We start from the raw sequence: 17,158 nt of genomic DNA, 5'->3' as shown, positions 1-17,158 counted from the left end.
CAGAAGAGTACCCAGAAGTCACCTACTATAGGACAGGCCCAACAAAGAAAATAACAGAATGCCACTAGCCATCACCTACAGGCCCAACTAAAACCTCTCTAGCGCATCAGAGATCTACAACTTATCCTGAAGGATGATCCCAAACCGGAAGGAGAACACTTCAATCTCCCTGGACACTGAATAACTGACTTAAAAGTGGCAAATTCTTCAACAACAAAAAATTTCAAAAACAGACTCCAACAAGAACTGCAGAACTGGAATTAATTTGCAAATGGGACACCATCAAATTAGGCCTGAATAAAGACTGGGAGTGGATGGGTCACTACAAAAAGTAATTTTCCCCTCTGCAGATACTCACATCTTCTTGTCAACTGTTGGAAATGGGTGATGTCCACCTTGATTGCATTGGCCTCGTTAGCACAAAAGTAATTTTCCTCCTTTGATATTCACCCCTTCTTGTCAGCTGTTGAGAATAGGCCACTTCCACCTTAATTGAATTTGCCTCGTTAGCACTGACCCCTCACTTGGTAAGACAACTCCCATCTTTTCATGTGCTGTAATATTTACACTGCTTTCTGCTTTGTTCACTCCATGCATCTGATAAAGTGGGTTTTAGCCCACAAAAGCTTATGCCCAAATAAATTTGTTAGTCTATGAGGTGCCACAAGGCTTCCTCAGTTGTTTTGCTGATACAGACTAACACGGTGACCACTCTGAAACCAGAGGTACTGTAATCTGGAAGAGTGATTGGCTTAGTAAATATTGTAAACAAAGATTTGACGCATGGTAACATTTTCATGAGAAAAAAAAACTGCAATGCAATGCTTCTGTGCACACTTTCCTGCCTGAAAGAACATAAGCAATGCCATACTGGGTCAAACCAATGGTCTATCTAGCCCAGTATCCTGTCTCTGACAGTGGCCAGTACCAAAGCTTCAGGGGTAGTGTACAGAACAGGGTAGTTGGAATGATCTATCCCTGTCTTCTCCTCCAGGCTTCAACATTTGTTTCCTATCTTTTAACCAGTTAATGATCCATGAGAGGATCTTCCCTTTTATCCCATGGCTACTTAGTTTCCTTAAGAGCCTTTGGTGAAGGACCTTGTCAAAGGCTTTCCGGAAAGCCAAGTACTCTATATTGACTGGATCACTCTTATCCACATGCTTGTTGACACCCTAAAAGAATTCTCACAGATTGGTAAAGCATGATTTTCCTTTACAAAAGCCATGTTGACTCTTCCCCAACAAATCATGTTTATCTATGTCTGGTAATTCTGTTCTTTACATTTGTTTCTACCAATTTTCCCAGTACTGAAGTTAAGTTTACCTGCCTGTAATTGCCATGATCACCCATGGAGCCCTTTTTAAAATTGGTGTTACATTAGCTAGCTTCCAGTCATCTGGTACAGACGTTTGTTTGTACAATAGGATACATACTACAGGTAGTAGTTTTGCAATTTCATATTTGAGTTCCTTCAGAACTTGTGAGTGAATACCATCTGGTCCTGATGACTTATTCCTGTCTAATGTATCAATTTGTTCTAAAACCTTTTCTACTGACACTTCAGCATGGGACAGTACTTTACATATGTTGGCCAAAAAGGATAGGATGTGCAGGAGATAGCTCTGTGGAGAGTATCTAAAACTTTCAGCAAATTCTTGGGCATCCCAGTATACCAACTCATAAACAGAACACTGAGGACTGCCACTCATCAGTCAAGGTGGAGTGAACAGTGATGGCTCAAGGCAACACCCAAGAATCTAGTAATCCAGGCTTCAATTGATGCACAGCTAATAACATTCTCTGCACTGATTATTGTCCCTAGATTCCCTGCACTCATTATTGTCCCTGGAAGTCCCTCCCTCCCCACAGAAACACACCACTACATGTCAGAATTATTCTTTGGAGGAGACCACTTTGAAAGTTTGGCACAGCAAGAGCTATAAATCCAAGGTGCCTGTAGGCAAGAAGAGCATGAATTTGTAGAATACCATCTGAATTAGATTAAAGAGACATACTTTAATCTACACACACACACACACACACAGAGTAAAACTTGTTCGAACACTTATCCCGCAGCCATAGATCCTGCAGACCCTTTTTCATGCATGTAGTACATATTCCTCCATCACGATGGAGAGGTGGTGGGGCCAAATCTGAGTGATTGCCACTTGTGACCCCGTGCACCAGATCACGAGGCCCAGAGCGAGGAGTCAGGCCTAGCCCTGTAGGACAGGAGCTGCTGTTGCACGGTGAGTGTGAGGCAGGCTTGCTCTCCATCATCACTTCCTAGTATAATGCATCCGCTGAATCAGGAGGCCCCTGAAATAGCCCCATTGATATCAGAGAGACTAGTCACATCAGAAATACTTTTTAATTTCATTTAGAATGGCCAAAACCAGACCCTCTGAGAGGACCAAGGGAGGAAGACGTTTTAATAGACTTCAGCACAGTTGTGAGGTAGAACACAATTAGTTTGGCCATGGAGCATTTAATAACTGAGGCCAGCATACTTAGGGAACTCATCTCTGCATACACTACTTTACAAACTAAGCTATGGCTTTCAGCTGTAGAAATGAGATGAATATACTTAATTTAACCAGCCAGCTGCTGATTAACAAACCACTAATCCACATTTTAAACTCTGCCCCTCTCTACATATCCACTCCTGGTCTCCCACAGGCTGATGCAAAGTTGCCTGAAGTTAGTGGGACTCTTTCTATGGACTTCAATGGGCTTTGGATACGGCCCTTAATGCATCACCCTACCCCTCACCCTGTTTCCTCTTCTCCGCCAATGACGCCAGCCTCAATTGCTCACTTGTAAAACTCCTCCCACAAACACCTTTGAACATCCTTTCATCACACCCCTCATGCATGCAATGCTCTCTGAGGCATAACGCCACTATTCTCCCCTCCAGACCCATTTCTGCTGCGGTGCCAACACGCAGCCAGACAGACGACGATGCAGTAAGGCCAAGGAAGAGTCGAGACATGCTGATCTTTTTGATGAAATAATAAAACTTTAAAAAGTTAGAAAATTTATATAAAAATCCAGGCTAGATGTCTTTCTAGAATCTATCACTCAATTAGAAGCTATGGGCTTTATGCTGAAATTATTGGGTGGGGTTCGTTAGCCTGTGTTATGCAGGTGGTCAGACTACATGATCATATGGGTCCCTGCTGACCTCATAATATACTTATACAATCTTTCTCATCGATAGATTTTAAGGGTGTCACTCTCCCTCCACATTGCTCTACTTTTCAGATTGTAAACTCTTCAGGCAGGTACTGTGTTTTCCTTGCTGTAGTGATTAGCACAACTGGACCATAATCCCAAATTGGCCCTCTGGGTATTAATGTAATATAAACAATTAATAATAATGAGCTAACTCAATACAAGTCTTATTGACTACAGCATTAATAGCATGCAATCTCAGAAACAGGCTATTATCAAAACAACCTGACTCAAAAAGAAAAAAGAATCCCCAAACACACTTTCCTGGGCAGACTTTAAAAATTGCACAGAATGCTCCATCAGTTCCAAAGCTGATTTACACGCAAAGGGAACAAAGAACCTACCTTCAGGTACATGTAATTCTCTTAGGGTCTCATCCGTAGCCTGTTGAAGATTTCCACTGATTCCAAAGAGCTTTGGATTAGGCACTTAATGGCTGAGACACTTACTGGTATCAAATGCTTCATAAATTAATCAACTCCTTTGGGAGGATTTGCTTTCGCTATATAAGTGATATTCCAAGCAATCAAGCAGGAAAGTGGTTTCCTTTCAGAGCAGGTCTTTGTGGAAACAAACAACCTATGTGTGTGCAAGCACAGTTTTTCCATGAGTTTGGGGGCGGGGAGGGGAGGCGGAGAAAGGCGTTGACCACATCCTGCGAAAACAGCAAACCAATATACTGGACATTTGTAAGGCCCCTATAAGTGAAAGAAGCTTAATAAATTGCACAGGGAGGATTAGATTTTTGTAAAAGTGTGAGGCAGAACAATTACAGCAGGTTGGAACACAGGAAAACACATTTGTACAATTTTACTGTACATTTTCAAAACTCTACAACCAGCTAAAATAAAACAAACTGTTATCAGTCAGAAGGAAAATAAAAACAATCCTGTTTTGTTCTGTTTTTTAAAATCTCATGATTTTTAACCTACTCCTTTGATTTTGGGGGGGGACCCTAATTCGTGGTTTGTGAGCATTTGGGGGGTAGCAATACTGCTTTTGTGTTAAATCAGTGTAAAAGTATCTATATCAGTATAGCTATTCCCATACAGGAAAGCGAACAAACTATACTGGTGCATGGCACTTTTGTACTGGTATAAAACTGCCCACTAGTGGCTGTGCCATTATTTTGGTACAAAAAAAGTCACACCCTTAACCCACATAGCTATACAGCAGGGATCGGCAACCTTTGGCCCGCAGCCCTCCAGGGAAAGCCGCTGGCAGGCCGGGACGGTTTGTTTACCTGCAGCATCTTCAGGTTCGGCTGATCGCAGCTCCCACTGGCTGCGGTTCACCATTCCAGGCCAATGGGGGCTGTGGGAAGTGGTGGCCAGCACATCCCTCGGCCTGCGCCACTTCCTGCAGCCCCCATTGGCCTGGCACGGCGAACCGCAGCCAATAGGAGCTGCGATCGGCCGAACCCGCAGACACTGCAGGTAAACAAACCGTCCCGGCCTGCCAGCGGCTATCCCTGGTGGGCCGTGTGCCAAAGGTTGCTGGTCCCTGCTATACAGGTACAAAAACAGTGTTTAAATCAAGCCTAAATGAATTTATCACTGCACCTCTTTCAGGTAGGAAGAATTCTCCGTATCTCACCAGTGGGGAACTGAGGCACAGAGAGGCCAGGGGGCCTGTTTTTTAGTGAGGTAAGTGCCCACAGCTCCAACTGAAATCAAGGGGAGAAGCAAGTACACTGCACTTGTGTGGAGGAACAATATAAATAAATCTGGCCCTAAATTACTTGCCAAAGGACACAGGGAAGTCGATGCAGAGCCAGCAAATGAGACCAGATTCAAATCCCAGTGCAATGCTTTAACTATAGGAGGCTGTACTGAGCTTGCTTTTGTTGACAATTCTCATTTAGAAACCTTTCCACCTTCAAACACGATGGGCCATTCACAGTCATAGGGCCTCCACTTCCAATATTACATCATTTTAGAATTACCAGGCCAAACATGTTTGTAGAAAATGCCATAAAATAAGACTTTTGAAATTCAAATTCATCTTTATCCAGCACCTTCTGTTTTGCTGGCTCTCTCTTGCTCTCTCACACACAAACCTGTCACATTCAAAATGCTGTTGATAAAGACAGGACCAGTTCATAACATCTGCTTCCCTAGATGAACAAAGCTCTTCAAAGAGCTGTGTTTCCTATTCCCTTTCCATTATTCCCCACCACATACATACACACACACACACTTTCCTGACTATTCACCACGGCTTGTCGTCTTTGTTTGCTTTTGTTTTGTTATCGAACATACAACCTACTCCTGCAAACGCTACCAGGCATAGTTCTCCATGAAAGGATTCATGATAGTAAGCACTTCACTCGGTAAACAGTATTTGTAGAACAGGGCCATCTGAACGATAGCTGCTATGGGGCAGTCCCTTATCAATGTATATAGCACTCTACAAATAACACTATGAATAAAGTGTTTCCCCAATAATTTATACCATATCATCATCACCACCACCATAAAAACAAAATACTTCAAGAATAGTGGACCAGTGTGTCTCAAAATCTGTTCCACCAACCTAAGGAATATCACTTTTTTCCCTAATGACAATATAATCCAAGGAATGTTTGAAAAAACTTGGCACAGCACACATCATATTAAGGAACACAATACAGTACTCCGACATTACAAGCACTGGTCAGACTGACCCAAGTACCCCAATGTTGGACATAAAAAGTATCAGCCACTGATAGCATTAAACCCCCATAGTTTTACAATTTCCTACTTCCCCAAGGCACAAAATTGTTTACAGAATACCAAATGTCAAGATAGATGACAAGACAGGGCAGGAAGAGGTTAGGTGGGGAGTGAGTAAGTGAGTGACACAGAGGCCCATTAGTGTTTCACTGCTGCATGTCAGCAACTCTTAGTAAGCCTGACAAACTCACTACACCTCATACACCGCTGTCATAATATTTACCTGCATCTGAAGCAGCAGTTTTTTTACCCACAAAAGCTTATGCCCAAATAAATCTGTTAGTCTTTAAAGTGCCACCAGATTCCTTGTTGTTTTTTATCTAGAAAGAATGTTGTGTAAGATACCAGATGAAAACCAGTAACATGATGGTCATTAATATCATTATGAAATGTGTTACCACTATATGAGGAATTACACTGATTTTATGCTCTAAAGTCTGTAACCAATGAAAGGGAGAAACAGGTTTTTTTCCAGACAAGAGGGAAGATAGTTCTCTCCCCGTCTATAATGTAAACTGAGCTTGATGATGCAAGAGACAAGGAATAGTTCATTTGCATCGGAGGTCAAACAGGAGGAGCAAATTAATATGAGGATGTAAAATCAGCATAGGAAGACACGGGAGTCTTAACCCCAAGGGTTCATCTTGAACCCGGCGACAAAGACAACAAATCTTGGAGAACATAAGCAGAAGCAAAAAGACATTCTGGGTATTCATCACTAAGGAGACATAGAGTTCTTTGCATCTATGAACAGAGGAACCCCAACTATGGGGGTTGGTGATGCTGAGAATCAGCTATAGGTGAGAAAACTGCTTTAGACAAAGCTTGGAGCCTACTGAGGTTACATGTAGTCTCTTACACACACGTTATACTTTTGTGGTTTTGTAACCATTTCTGTTTCTATTATCTCTAAGTATTAATAAATAACAGACGTAAGTGATAAACTTATTCCTGTTTTATTATAAATTCCTATCAGTGCTGTTATATTAAGGTGAGGTAGGCATCCTCAAATGAGCCAGTAGGCAGGTATAGTCTGTCTCTTTGGAGATGGCAAATTTGGTATTTCTGTGGGCATCCAGTGACAGGGGCTGAATGCTGCAGGGAGACCTTCTAGAACAGTGGTTTTCAAACTTTTTTTCTGGCTACCCAGTTGAAGAAAATTGTTGATGCCCGCAACCCAACAGAGCTGGAGATGAGGGGTTTGGGAATGGCTCAGGGCTGGGGCAGAAGGTTGGGATGCAGGGATGAGGGCTGCGGGGTGGGGCCGGGAATGATGGGTTCAGTGTGTGGGAGGGGGCACTGGGCTGGGGGTTCAGGCTCTGGGGTGGGGCTGGGGATGAGGGGTTTGGTGTGCAGAAAGGGGCTCCAGGTTTAGGGGGCTCCGGGCTGGGGCAGGGGATTGGGGCACAAGGGTGGGGCACGTGCTTACCTCAGGCAGCTTATGGTCAGTGGCACAGCGGGGGTGCTAAGGCAGGCTTCCTGCATTTCCTGGCACCATGGACCGCGCTGCAACCTGGAAGCAGCCAGCAGCAGGTCCAGCTCCTAGGCGGAGGAGCATACAAGTGGCTATGCGCGACTCTTGCCCACAGGCACCGCCTCCCCAGCTCCCATTGGCCAGGAGCCAGTGCTCAGGGCGGGAGTAGCACATTGGCTCCTAGGCGGGGGGGGGGGCTACAGGACTCCGACTGCTGCTGGCCGCTTGCGGGGCGCAGCGCGGTGTCCAGACAGGGGGGGACTAGCCTGCCTTAGCTGGGCAGCACTTTTAACTGCCCAGTCGGCAGTGCTGACCAGAGCTGCCCCGACCCAGTGCCTTACCTTCCATGACGCAGTACTGGGTTGCAACCCGCACTTTGAAAACCACTGTTCTAGAGCAACGGTTCTCAACCAGGGGTACACATACCCCTCAGGGTACGCAGCGGTCTTCCAGGGGGGACTCTGCTCATCTAGAATTAGTGTTTCTCAATCTGGTGGTTGTAACTCCCATGGGGGTCGCAGGACAGTTTTAGGGGGATCGCAAGTGCAGGACTGGCATAGGAGCTGGCAAGCAGGGCAACTGCCCAGGGCCCCACCCCACAGGGGACCCTGCGAAGCTAAGCTACATGCTTCAGCTCCAAGCACCGGGGCTCAGGCTTCAGCCCTGAGCGTCAGCGCTTAGGCTTCAGACAAAGCTCACAAGTGAAGAACAGGCTCCAGTATCACACTGAAACGTAAGTACAATATTTATATTCCAATCTATTTATTTTATAATTATATGGTAAAAATGAGAAAGTAAGCAACTTTTTTCAGTAATAGTGAGGTGTGACACTTTTGTATATCTGATTTTATAAGCTAGTAATTTTTAAATGAGGTGAAACTTGAGGTACACAAGATGAATAAGACTCCTGAAAAGGGTACAGTAGTCTGGAAAGGTTGAGAAACACTGTTCTAGAGAGACAGGGAACTGAAGTACACCAAGGGTTAACCTGCAAGGCAAAGTTAGGACTGGCAGAATCCTAAGGAGTTTGTTTGGCTGGCTCCCAAACTGGGGTGGTGGGGAGCTACCATCCAGTAAAGCACCAAAAAATCCCGCTTGATAACGCAGAAAGGTAATTGCATGACTACAATTCTAGATGCCCCGAGAGAGCATCACAGTAAGTAAAGAAAGATTATCCCAATAACATCTCACCACAATGCTGTGTTCTGATGAAGCAGTGACAAACTTTCCAGTGACAACATTGGGCGAGACAATGCGCTGCAGTGGAATTGCATAAATATGTGCCAGGGTTCAGAGTAGCAGCCGTGTTACTCTGTATCCGCAAAAAGAAAAGGAGTACTTGTGTGGCACCTTAGAGACTAACAAATTTGAGCATAAGCTTTTGGGAGCTACAGCTCACTTCATCGGAGTGTCTTTTTATAAATATGTGCATTTCTCTTAACTGATTACCGTGATCTACAGCAAATGCCAAAAAAACAGCCTGCTCTTACTTTCTCCAGTGTTTTCTTTTCCTGCTTTTACTCACCATCTTTAGCAGCAGGACAGTAACTATAATTTAACAGACAGCAGCAGGTTCTCACTTGCTCATAATAAGTTTAGTCTTATTTTCAATACTTTCAGCATTCTCCATATATTCTACTTCCATTGTAGATCAGAAGTTTTCTTTCCTGCTGTAAATTTCAAATGCTTGGTGCCAACATCATCACAAAATCTTGTCCAAGCAATCACACATATGCAGAGAAAAAACTGTCCAGGGCCAGAGCCTCAGCCCCAATACCTCCTCCTTCGTTCTTCTCTGGCATTCATGATATATTGTAGCAAGGAGTTTCATAGGCTTATTATGCATAAAAAATATTTCTTGTGATCAATTTTAATTTTTTTGCCTTTCAATTTCATTGAATGTCCTCTTGGGTTTTTTCCTGTATTAGGAGAAAGAATAAATAGGAGTGTCCTATTTCCCATCTCTATACTATTTATGTTTATACCCACTCAGAGCCTCGCTGAATAGTCCCAACGTTTTCTCTCTCCCCTCATACAGAAGGCTTTCCATGTCTCTAATCATTTCTGTCACCTAGCTTTGAACCCTCTCTATTTCTGCTTTTCTGTTTTGTTTTGAGACAATGTGATCAGAACTCACCATAGTACTTAAGGTCAGAGCACGCCATTAACTGATATAACGAAACATTTTTAGCGTTTTCTCTCCTGTTCTTTAGGTATGCTAGCACTATGTTTGATTTTTGGCCATCTCAACACATTAATTAGTTTTCTTTGACCTCTCCACTTTTTCCTGGATAGTTACAGTATATTTAGAATATGTACAAGTAGTTGATATTATTCCCTCTACTTTACATTATTTTGATTTTGTCACCATTGCATTTCATATGTGATCATTTGGTTAGGTCCCTCTGAGCTTCCTCACAGTGTTCACTGACCTAAATAATTATGTCATGTAAAAATATTGCCACTTCTGTTTATTTCCATTCCCACACCATAAATAATTATATTGAACAACACTGGTCCTAGTAGGAAAATGTGGGGCACTCCATAGTTAACCTTGGGCCAAGACAAATATTGATCACGTTTTCCCACTTTATTTTCTCTCTCTTTACCTGTTTCTGATTATTGGAACTGAACATTACTTTGGTTATTAAGTTTCCTTAAAATGCTCGTGAGGGGTTTTGTCAAAAGGCTCATTTGAGAGTTTAGATAAATTATGTAAACTAATTCATCTTTATTCACTATTTTGCTGGGGTGTCGTGAAGCTAAATTCACTAGCATATAGTCCTTTGAGACCTTCAGATGGAAGACCTTCTACAAGTGCAAATTGTTAGTAAATAGGTGCAGAGAGTCATGCTAAATTACAATATGATGCACCATCATTGTGGAATGTGTTGCCATATTCATTCTGACTACTCACCCCACTACTGCCACCAGTCCCCATGGAACAACACGATAAACTGAACCTGTAGGCTTACACTGAAACATTACCCAGCAAACTTTTTAAGAAGTACCCTCAAAAGCAGTAAAAATCAAGTATATGCAATTGAGCACATGAACGCTGCTGTTATACCTTTCATAAATATTCTAATTGTTGTATTCAATTTGCTTATACAATGAAAGTGAAAATAAAGGGTCGGTTTGCTTGCCACCAAGCTTTGTGAACATATGCTTAAGTTAGGATGCTTTCAGCTATGACTAACCACTCCTCAACATTTAGAACAATTCTTATAATAAGTAGCTGAAAAGACCAACAAGTGACAAACAGAGGCTATTAGGAAGATGTTCTTTATTCACATGTCTTAATACTGGTTTCAGTTCAAAGGCAACTCTACTGAAGCCTAACCTAGTGCAACTTTACACATTCCAGCTCCCTCAACGTGAAAGCTGAAATAGTTTAGCCCCTGTCTATATAAAGAATTTCCCCACGATTTCTGCCATTGGTGGCAGGCATTGGCATAGCTGTACCAGTGTAAAGCCCTAGGAGACAGAGGGGACAGTGCTTTAAGTTCACCTAAACTGGTTCCAAGCAAAGGTAAGTTACGCTTGTACAAACAGCAGCTAGGAACCACGTGCTAGGTATGTAATGTTAATAGCAAGGTTTACCGTGAAAGAGCGTACCCATTGTTCTATAAAATGTGTTTTAAATACCACTGTCCCTTTTTTTTCCTCCACCAGCTGCATGTGTTTCAAGGATCACAGGATCTTCTCCGTCCCAGAGGCTAGCGAAGATTAGAAGGTGGAAAAAACGCACTCGTGATGAAATGTTCTCTGAGCTCATGCTGTCCTCCCACACTGACAGAGCACAAACGAATGCGTGGAGGCAGATAATGTCAGAGTTCAGGAAAGCTCAAAATGACCAGGAGGAGAAGTGGTGGCCTGAAGAGAGTAAGTGGCGGGCTGAAAAGAGGGCTGAAGCTGAAAGGTGGCGGCAGCGTGATGAGAGGAGGCAGGATTCAATGCCAAGGCTCCTGGAGGATCAAACTAATATGCTCCAGCATATGGCTGAGCTGCAGGAAAGGCAGCAGGAGCACAGACCACCGCTACAGCCCCTGTGTGACCAACCGCCCTCCTCCCCAAGTTCCATAGCTTCCTCACCCAAATGCCCAAGAACGCAGTGGTGGGGCCTCCAGCCACTCCACCCCAGAGGACTGCCCAAGCAACAGAAGGCATTCAATAAGTTTTATAATTTTAAAATACTGTGTGGCCTTGTCCTTCCCTCCTCCACCACCCCTCCTGGTGCTACCCACCTCCACCACTCCTCTTGGGCTACCTTGGCAGTTATCCCCCTATTTGTGTGATGAATTAATAAAGAATACATGAATGTGAAGCAACAATGACTTTATTGCCTCTGCAAGCGGTGATCGAAGGGAGGAGGGGAGGGTGGTTAGCTTACAGGGAAGTAGAGCGAACCAAGGGTGGTGGGGGGTTCCATCAAGGAGAAACAAACAGAACTTTCACACCGTAGCCTGGCCAATCATGAAACTGGTTTTCAAAGCTTCTCTGATGTGCACCGCGCCCTCCTGACAACTTCTAACCGCCCTGGTGTCCGGCTGCGCGTAACCAGTGGCCAGACGATTTGCCTCAACCTCCCACCCCACCATAAACATCTCCCCCTTACTCTCACAGATATTGTGGCACACACAGCAAGCAGTAATAACAGTGGAAATATTGGTTTCGCTGAGGTCTAACCGAGTCAGTAAACTGCGCCAGCACGCTTTTAAACGTCCAAATGCACATTCTACCACCATTCTGCACTCTCTCAGCCTGTAGTTGAACAGCTCCTGACTACTGTCCAGGCTGCCTGTGTATGGCTTCATGAGCCATGGCATTAAGGGGTAGGCTGGGTCCCCAAGGATACATATAGGCATTTCAACATCCCAAACAGTTATTTTCTGGTCTGGGAATAAAGTCCCTTCCTGCAGCTTTTGAAACAGACCAGAGTTCCTGAAGATGCAAGTGTCATATACCTTTCCCGGCCATCCCACGTTGATGTTGGTGAAACGTCCCTTGTGATCCACCAGAGCTTGCAGCACTATTGAAAAGTACCCCTTGCTGTTTATGTACTCGCAGGCTTGGTGCTCCGGTGCCAAGATAGGGAAATGGGTTCCGTCTATGGCCTCACCACAGTTAGGGAATCCCATTGCAGCAAAGCCATCCACTAGGACCTGCACATTTCCCAGGGTCACTACCCTTGATATCAGCAGATCTTTGATTGTGTTGGCTACTTGCATCACAGCAGCCCCCACAGTAGATTTGCCCACTCCAAATTGATTCCCGACTGACTGGTAGCTGTCTGGCGTTGCAAGCTTCTACAGGGCTATTGCCACTCGCTTCTCAACTGTGAGGGCTGCTCTCATCTTGGTATTCTTGCGCTTCAGGGCAGGGGAAAACAAGTCACAAAGTTCCATGAAAGTGCCCTTACGCATGCGAAAGTTTCGCAGCCACTGGGAATCGTCCCAGACCGGCAACACTATGCGGTCCCACCAGTCTGTGCTTGTTTCCCAGGCCCAGAATCAGCGTTCCACCGCGTGAACCTGCCCCATTAGCACCATGATGCCACATTGCCAGTGCCCGTGCTCTGAGAGAAGTCTGTGTCCATGTCCTCATCATTCACGTCACCGCGCTGACGTCGCCTACTCGTCCAGTTTCGCTTCGCCAGGTTCTGGTGCTGCATATACTGCTGGATAATGTGTGTGGTGTTTAATGTGCTCCTAATTGCCAAAGTGATCTGAGCGGGCTCCATGCTTGCCGTGGTACGGCGTCTGCACAGAAAAAAGGCACAGAACGATTGTCTGATGTTGCTCTGACGGAGGGAGGGGTGACTGACGACATGGCTTACAGGGAATTAAAAACAAAGGGGGTGGCTTTACTTCAAGGAGAAACAAAAACAACTGTCACACAGAATGGCCCCCTCAAGGATTGAACTCAAAACCCTGGGTTTAGCAGGCCAATGTTCAACCTACTGAGCTATCCCTCCCCCCGGTATTTCAGGCAGGACTGAATCTCCATTAAACTTTTCAAGGTGCCCCTGACAGACCTCACCGAAACGATTGTCAGCCATTGATTTCACGGACGGAGGGGGGAGCAAATGAATACAAAACAAATCTGGTGTATTTCTTGTTTTGATCCACTCCATCCATCTTTTACATCTTTGGCTGGCAGCAGATGGTGCAGTAGGACTACTAGCCATCCTCATCTCCTGCCTGCTCGGCAGAAGATGGTACAATAGAACTGCCGGCAGGACTAAAGAGAATGACCTGGTCGAGCCACTCCTAATTTAGTCCCTGCGCCCATGTCTGCCCAGGTGCTCCTGACCAACCTTACCGAGGCAGCCAGGAGCACCTTGGACATGACGACGATGGTTATCAGACCTATTGCACCATCTGCTGCCACAAGGCAATGGGTTCTGCTGTGTAGCAATGCAGTGTCGCGTCTGCCAGTACCCAGGAGACTTAGGGTGATAGTGAGCTGAGCGGGCTCCATGCTTGCCATGGTATGGCTTCTGCACAGGTAACTCAGGAAAAAAGGCACAAAATGATTGTCTGCCCTTGCTTTCACGGAGGGAGGGAGGGCCTGACGACATGTACCCAGAACCACCTGCGACAATGTTTTTGCCCATTAGGCATTGGGATCTCAACCCAGTATTCCAATGGGCGGCGGAGACTGCGGGAACACTCCGGCAGTCGACTCTAGCCTCGGTACTGTGGAAGCACTCCGCCAAGTTAATGCACTTAATGCACTTAGAGCATTTTGTGTGGGGACACACACAATAGACTATATAAAAACGATTTCTAAAAAAACGACTTCTATAAATTTAACCTAATTTCGTAGTGTAGACATACCCGTTATTCTCTTTAATTTTTGCAGCTAATTGATAGACAGACTTGACTTAGGGTATGTTAAAGTGTGTTAGATATGAAACAGGTCACGTTAGATATATCAGACCTTTCCTATCACTTCTTACAGAACCTCACTCAAGTATAAATCGTTACCATTATAAGCAAATAATTTGAGAGACAGAAAGCTTTGCATACTTACATTTTAATGGCTTGCTTTTAGTTACTTATCTGGAAACATAGCCTGCCTCGGATAAGCAATCCTAATCAAAAGGATTATGAAAATACTTTTGCAAAGTACTGGTAGTCCTTTGTTTGCATTCAAGTTTATCAGTTTATCCTTGAGCTTTCAAATTCAGTTCCCCATGTGATGACTTTATTTTAAACGTTTCAAGGGAAATCTGAGCCCCATTCACTTCAATAGGGTCACGATTTTATCCTTGCAATGTTGGCTGCTTAAATCATTTAACTTTTCTTGTAGAACAGGTGATGCCAATATGAAGCATTGATTTGGATGGGCTTGCAGCCATACCTCCCAGCGCTGTGATTTCTTATCTCATAAGCTAAACAGGGCCAAAATGTGGATAGGAGACCTACAAGGAATACCTCAATGATACAGATATGATCAGGGCCAGCTCTAGGTTTTTTGCCACCCCAAGCAAAAAAAAATTGCCCCCTCCTTCTTTTTGGCGTTTACACATGTTTGCAATGTTTTTGTTTTGTTTTTTGGCTGTTTACAAATTTTAAAAAAATGAAAATAGAGAATTTGTAGTTAGTGAAATAAAACAATTTCCTACAAGTGTACTCATTTAATTTTAACAAAATCACAATTACAAACAATTTGGGTTCAACTATACACTGTAATGAAAAACGTTAGTGTCTTCCGATGCACCCAGTTTCTCATAAATTGGGTCTGGGGACCGGGTTCTGTTCTGGCTGGACTGGCACCGCAGAGGTCCACAAGCAGTCCCCGCCGCTCAGGCAGGGCTACAATCTCGCCTGCAAGGTGGGAGCCTGCCCCGGCGCGGGGTGGGGAGCAGCGCCCCCAGCTCCACCCATGCGCGGGGTGGAGGGAGCAGCCGGTGGGCTCAGCTGGTGGGGGGGGGATGGGATGGCCGGAATGCCGCCCTGAGAAATGTGCCACCCCAAACACGTGCTTGCTTTGCTGGTGCCTAGAGCTGGTCCTGGATATGATGCAGACTATTCTTCCCTCTGTGTCAATACAAACAAGTGTCCCAGGCTGGTGTTACTGGCTACTGCAGGTGCAAATGTGTAGATAAAGTCCTAATCACATATGGTCATTCAAGATTTCATAGGACTTTTTGCAACAGCAGGGGTTTATGTGTTTTTGCCAAATTCCAACTCTGGCAATTACATTTTTTTTTCTTCCTAAATTTTTCCAGCAGTTTCAATTGAAAGTAATCTCTCTCTATTATTACATAATTCTTTGAAAAGCACTTTGGGATCCTTCAGCTAGAAAAGGTGGGAAACGGTGACATACTGGAATCGTGCACATTATAGTCTTTTGGTTTGGTCCATTCCTCTCTTACCATCACTTTACACTATATTAGGCAGTACGTTAAATGCTAACTGCTTCACTAAAGACAACTCTTGCATGCTGCAATGCTTGAATAAAAACAGATCAACAGAAACAGACTTCCTTTTATTCATGTTATCTGAAGGAAATCTAGGTCTCTGCAGATGAACGTCATAATATAAAAACTCTAGAGGCAAACACTGAACTTAACAACATTTATTTTACAAAGCTTGTTGTGAGATTTGTTTTTATTTTATTTTTTCTTGTACACAGAGATCCCTGGGTATTTTAAGCCCTGGGCTCTTGTCTTTTTTTTTTTTTTTTTTAAATAACCGGTCACATATACAATGAGTTACAATAATGAGTACATGATCTGCATACTCATTTGTCTGCAGTCCTGATTGGGGAGAGGAAGGAAGCAGCCCTAGCTACTTGGAGACTCCCTACACAATCTGAAGAATTTGTTTTTCTTTTCACATAAAAGCAGACTAACTCTGGGCAGTAACTGAAGAATCAAATGTTACAGACATCTTAAAATAGTACCTGGTAGTGAAAGTTAGTGGAGAAAAAAAAAATATGCACCTGCCTCCAACTTGTGGAGCTATTACTTTCACTTCTTACATTATCTTCTAAAACAGAAGAAGTGCTATATACAAAATTTCTCACCAATACTTTCCACCCTTTCTGCCACACAAAGCAAGACCCAGGACAGCATGCCTCATAGCTGTACCAGCGGGAGGCAGAAAGTCTTATTTATTTCATGATGTTTTTCTAACATCAGGGCTCACAGCAAACTGCACATTCAGACAGTACCCTCACTACACAAATACCACACAGAGAGAGCCACCAAGGTCGCTGGGGCACTGCCGAGAAAGAGTAGGCAGCCTCGGTGCCTCCTCCTTTGCCTGCTCTTGCCTCCCAGTTCATATTTGCGTGGAACTCAGCAGAGGACATGTCTGGTAAGGCTGCACCACAGAGGGGAGAGAACAGACTAATGCGAGTTACCAAGGGGAAGGAGGAGCTGCTCGGAGGACTCAGGGGCTATTGGCCAAGCTAAGAGTGAGTAGGACAGGAGCTACTGGAGGGAGCTATGGAGAGGTCAAGAGTTAATAGGGAAACAGAATGTGAGTGGGAATGACGGGGGATTTGAATGGGTTGAATGAGGCTTAGGAACCAATAGAAAGACAGGGTGGGAACTGGAACTGATGCATGGAAGGGGCTAATAGGGCTAACTCCTCCAGGTTCACACCAATAACTACCTCCAGCTCCTTCCTGCACGGCAACTGCACCTCCTTTAGACCTTAATTTACCTGCCATGATGCCAACCCCTCCCTTTAATTCTGAGAAGTGCCAGGAATAA

The 17,158-nt window shown here is 44.3% G+C and overlaps 1 protein-coding gene across 5 annotated transcripts in view; it reads right to left on the bottom strand.

The window, feature by feature from the left end:
* The window catches only part of MCTP2 (multiple C2 and transmembrane domain containing 2), a 162,956-nt gene that overhangs the window by 133,952 nt on the left and 11,846 nt on the right, over positions 1–17,158 (bottom strand). The window contains exon 1 of one of the 5 annotated variants that reach the window (XM_075133193.1): positions 3,582–3,770. The exons of the other annotated variants lie outside the window; for them this stretch is intronic. The gene's annotated coding sequence lies outside the window, so the exon portion shown is untranslated. Of the gene's footprint in view, positions 1–3,581; positions 3,771–17,158 lie in introns of those variants that run through there. 5 annotated transcript variants of the gene reach the window in all.

Source organism: Caretta caretta, chromosome 10, assembly GCF_965140235.1.
Source record: "Caretta caretta isolate rCarCar2 chromosome 10, rCarCar1.hap1, whole genome shotgun sequence".
Classification (NCBI taxonomy): domain Eukaryota; kingdom Metazoa; phylum Chordata; order Testudines; family Cheloniidae; genus Caretta; species Caretta caretta.
This window is presented reverse-complemented; position numbering and strand designations above follow the sequence as displayed.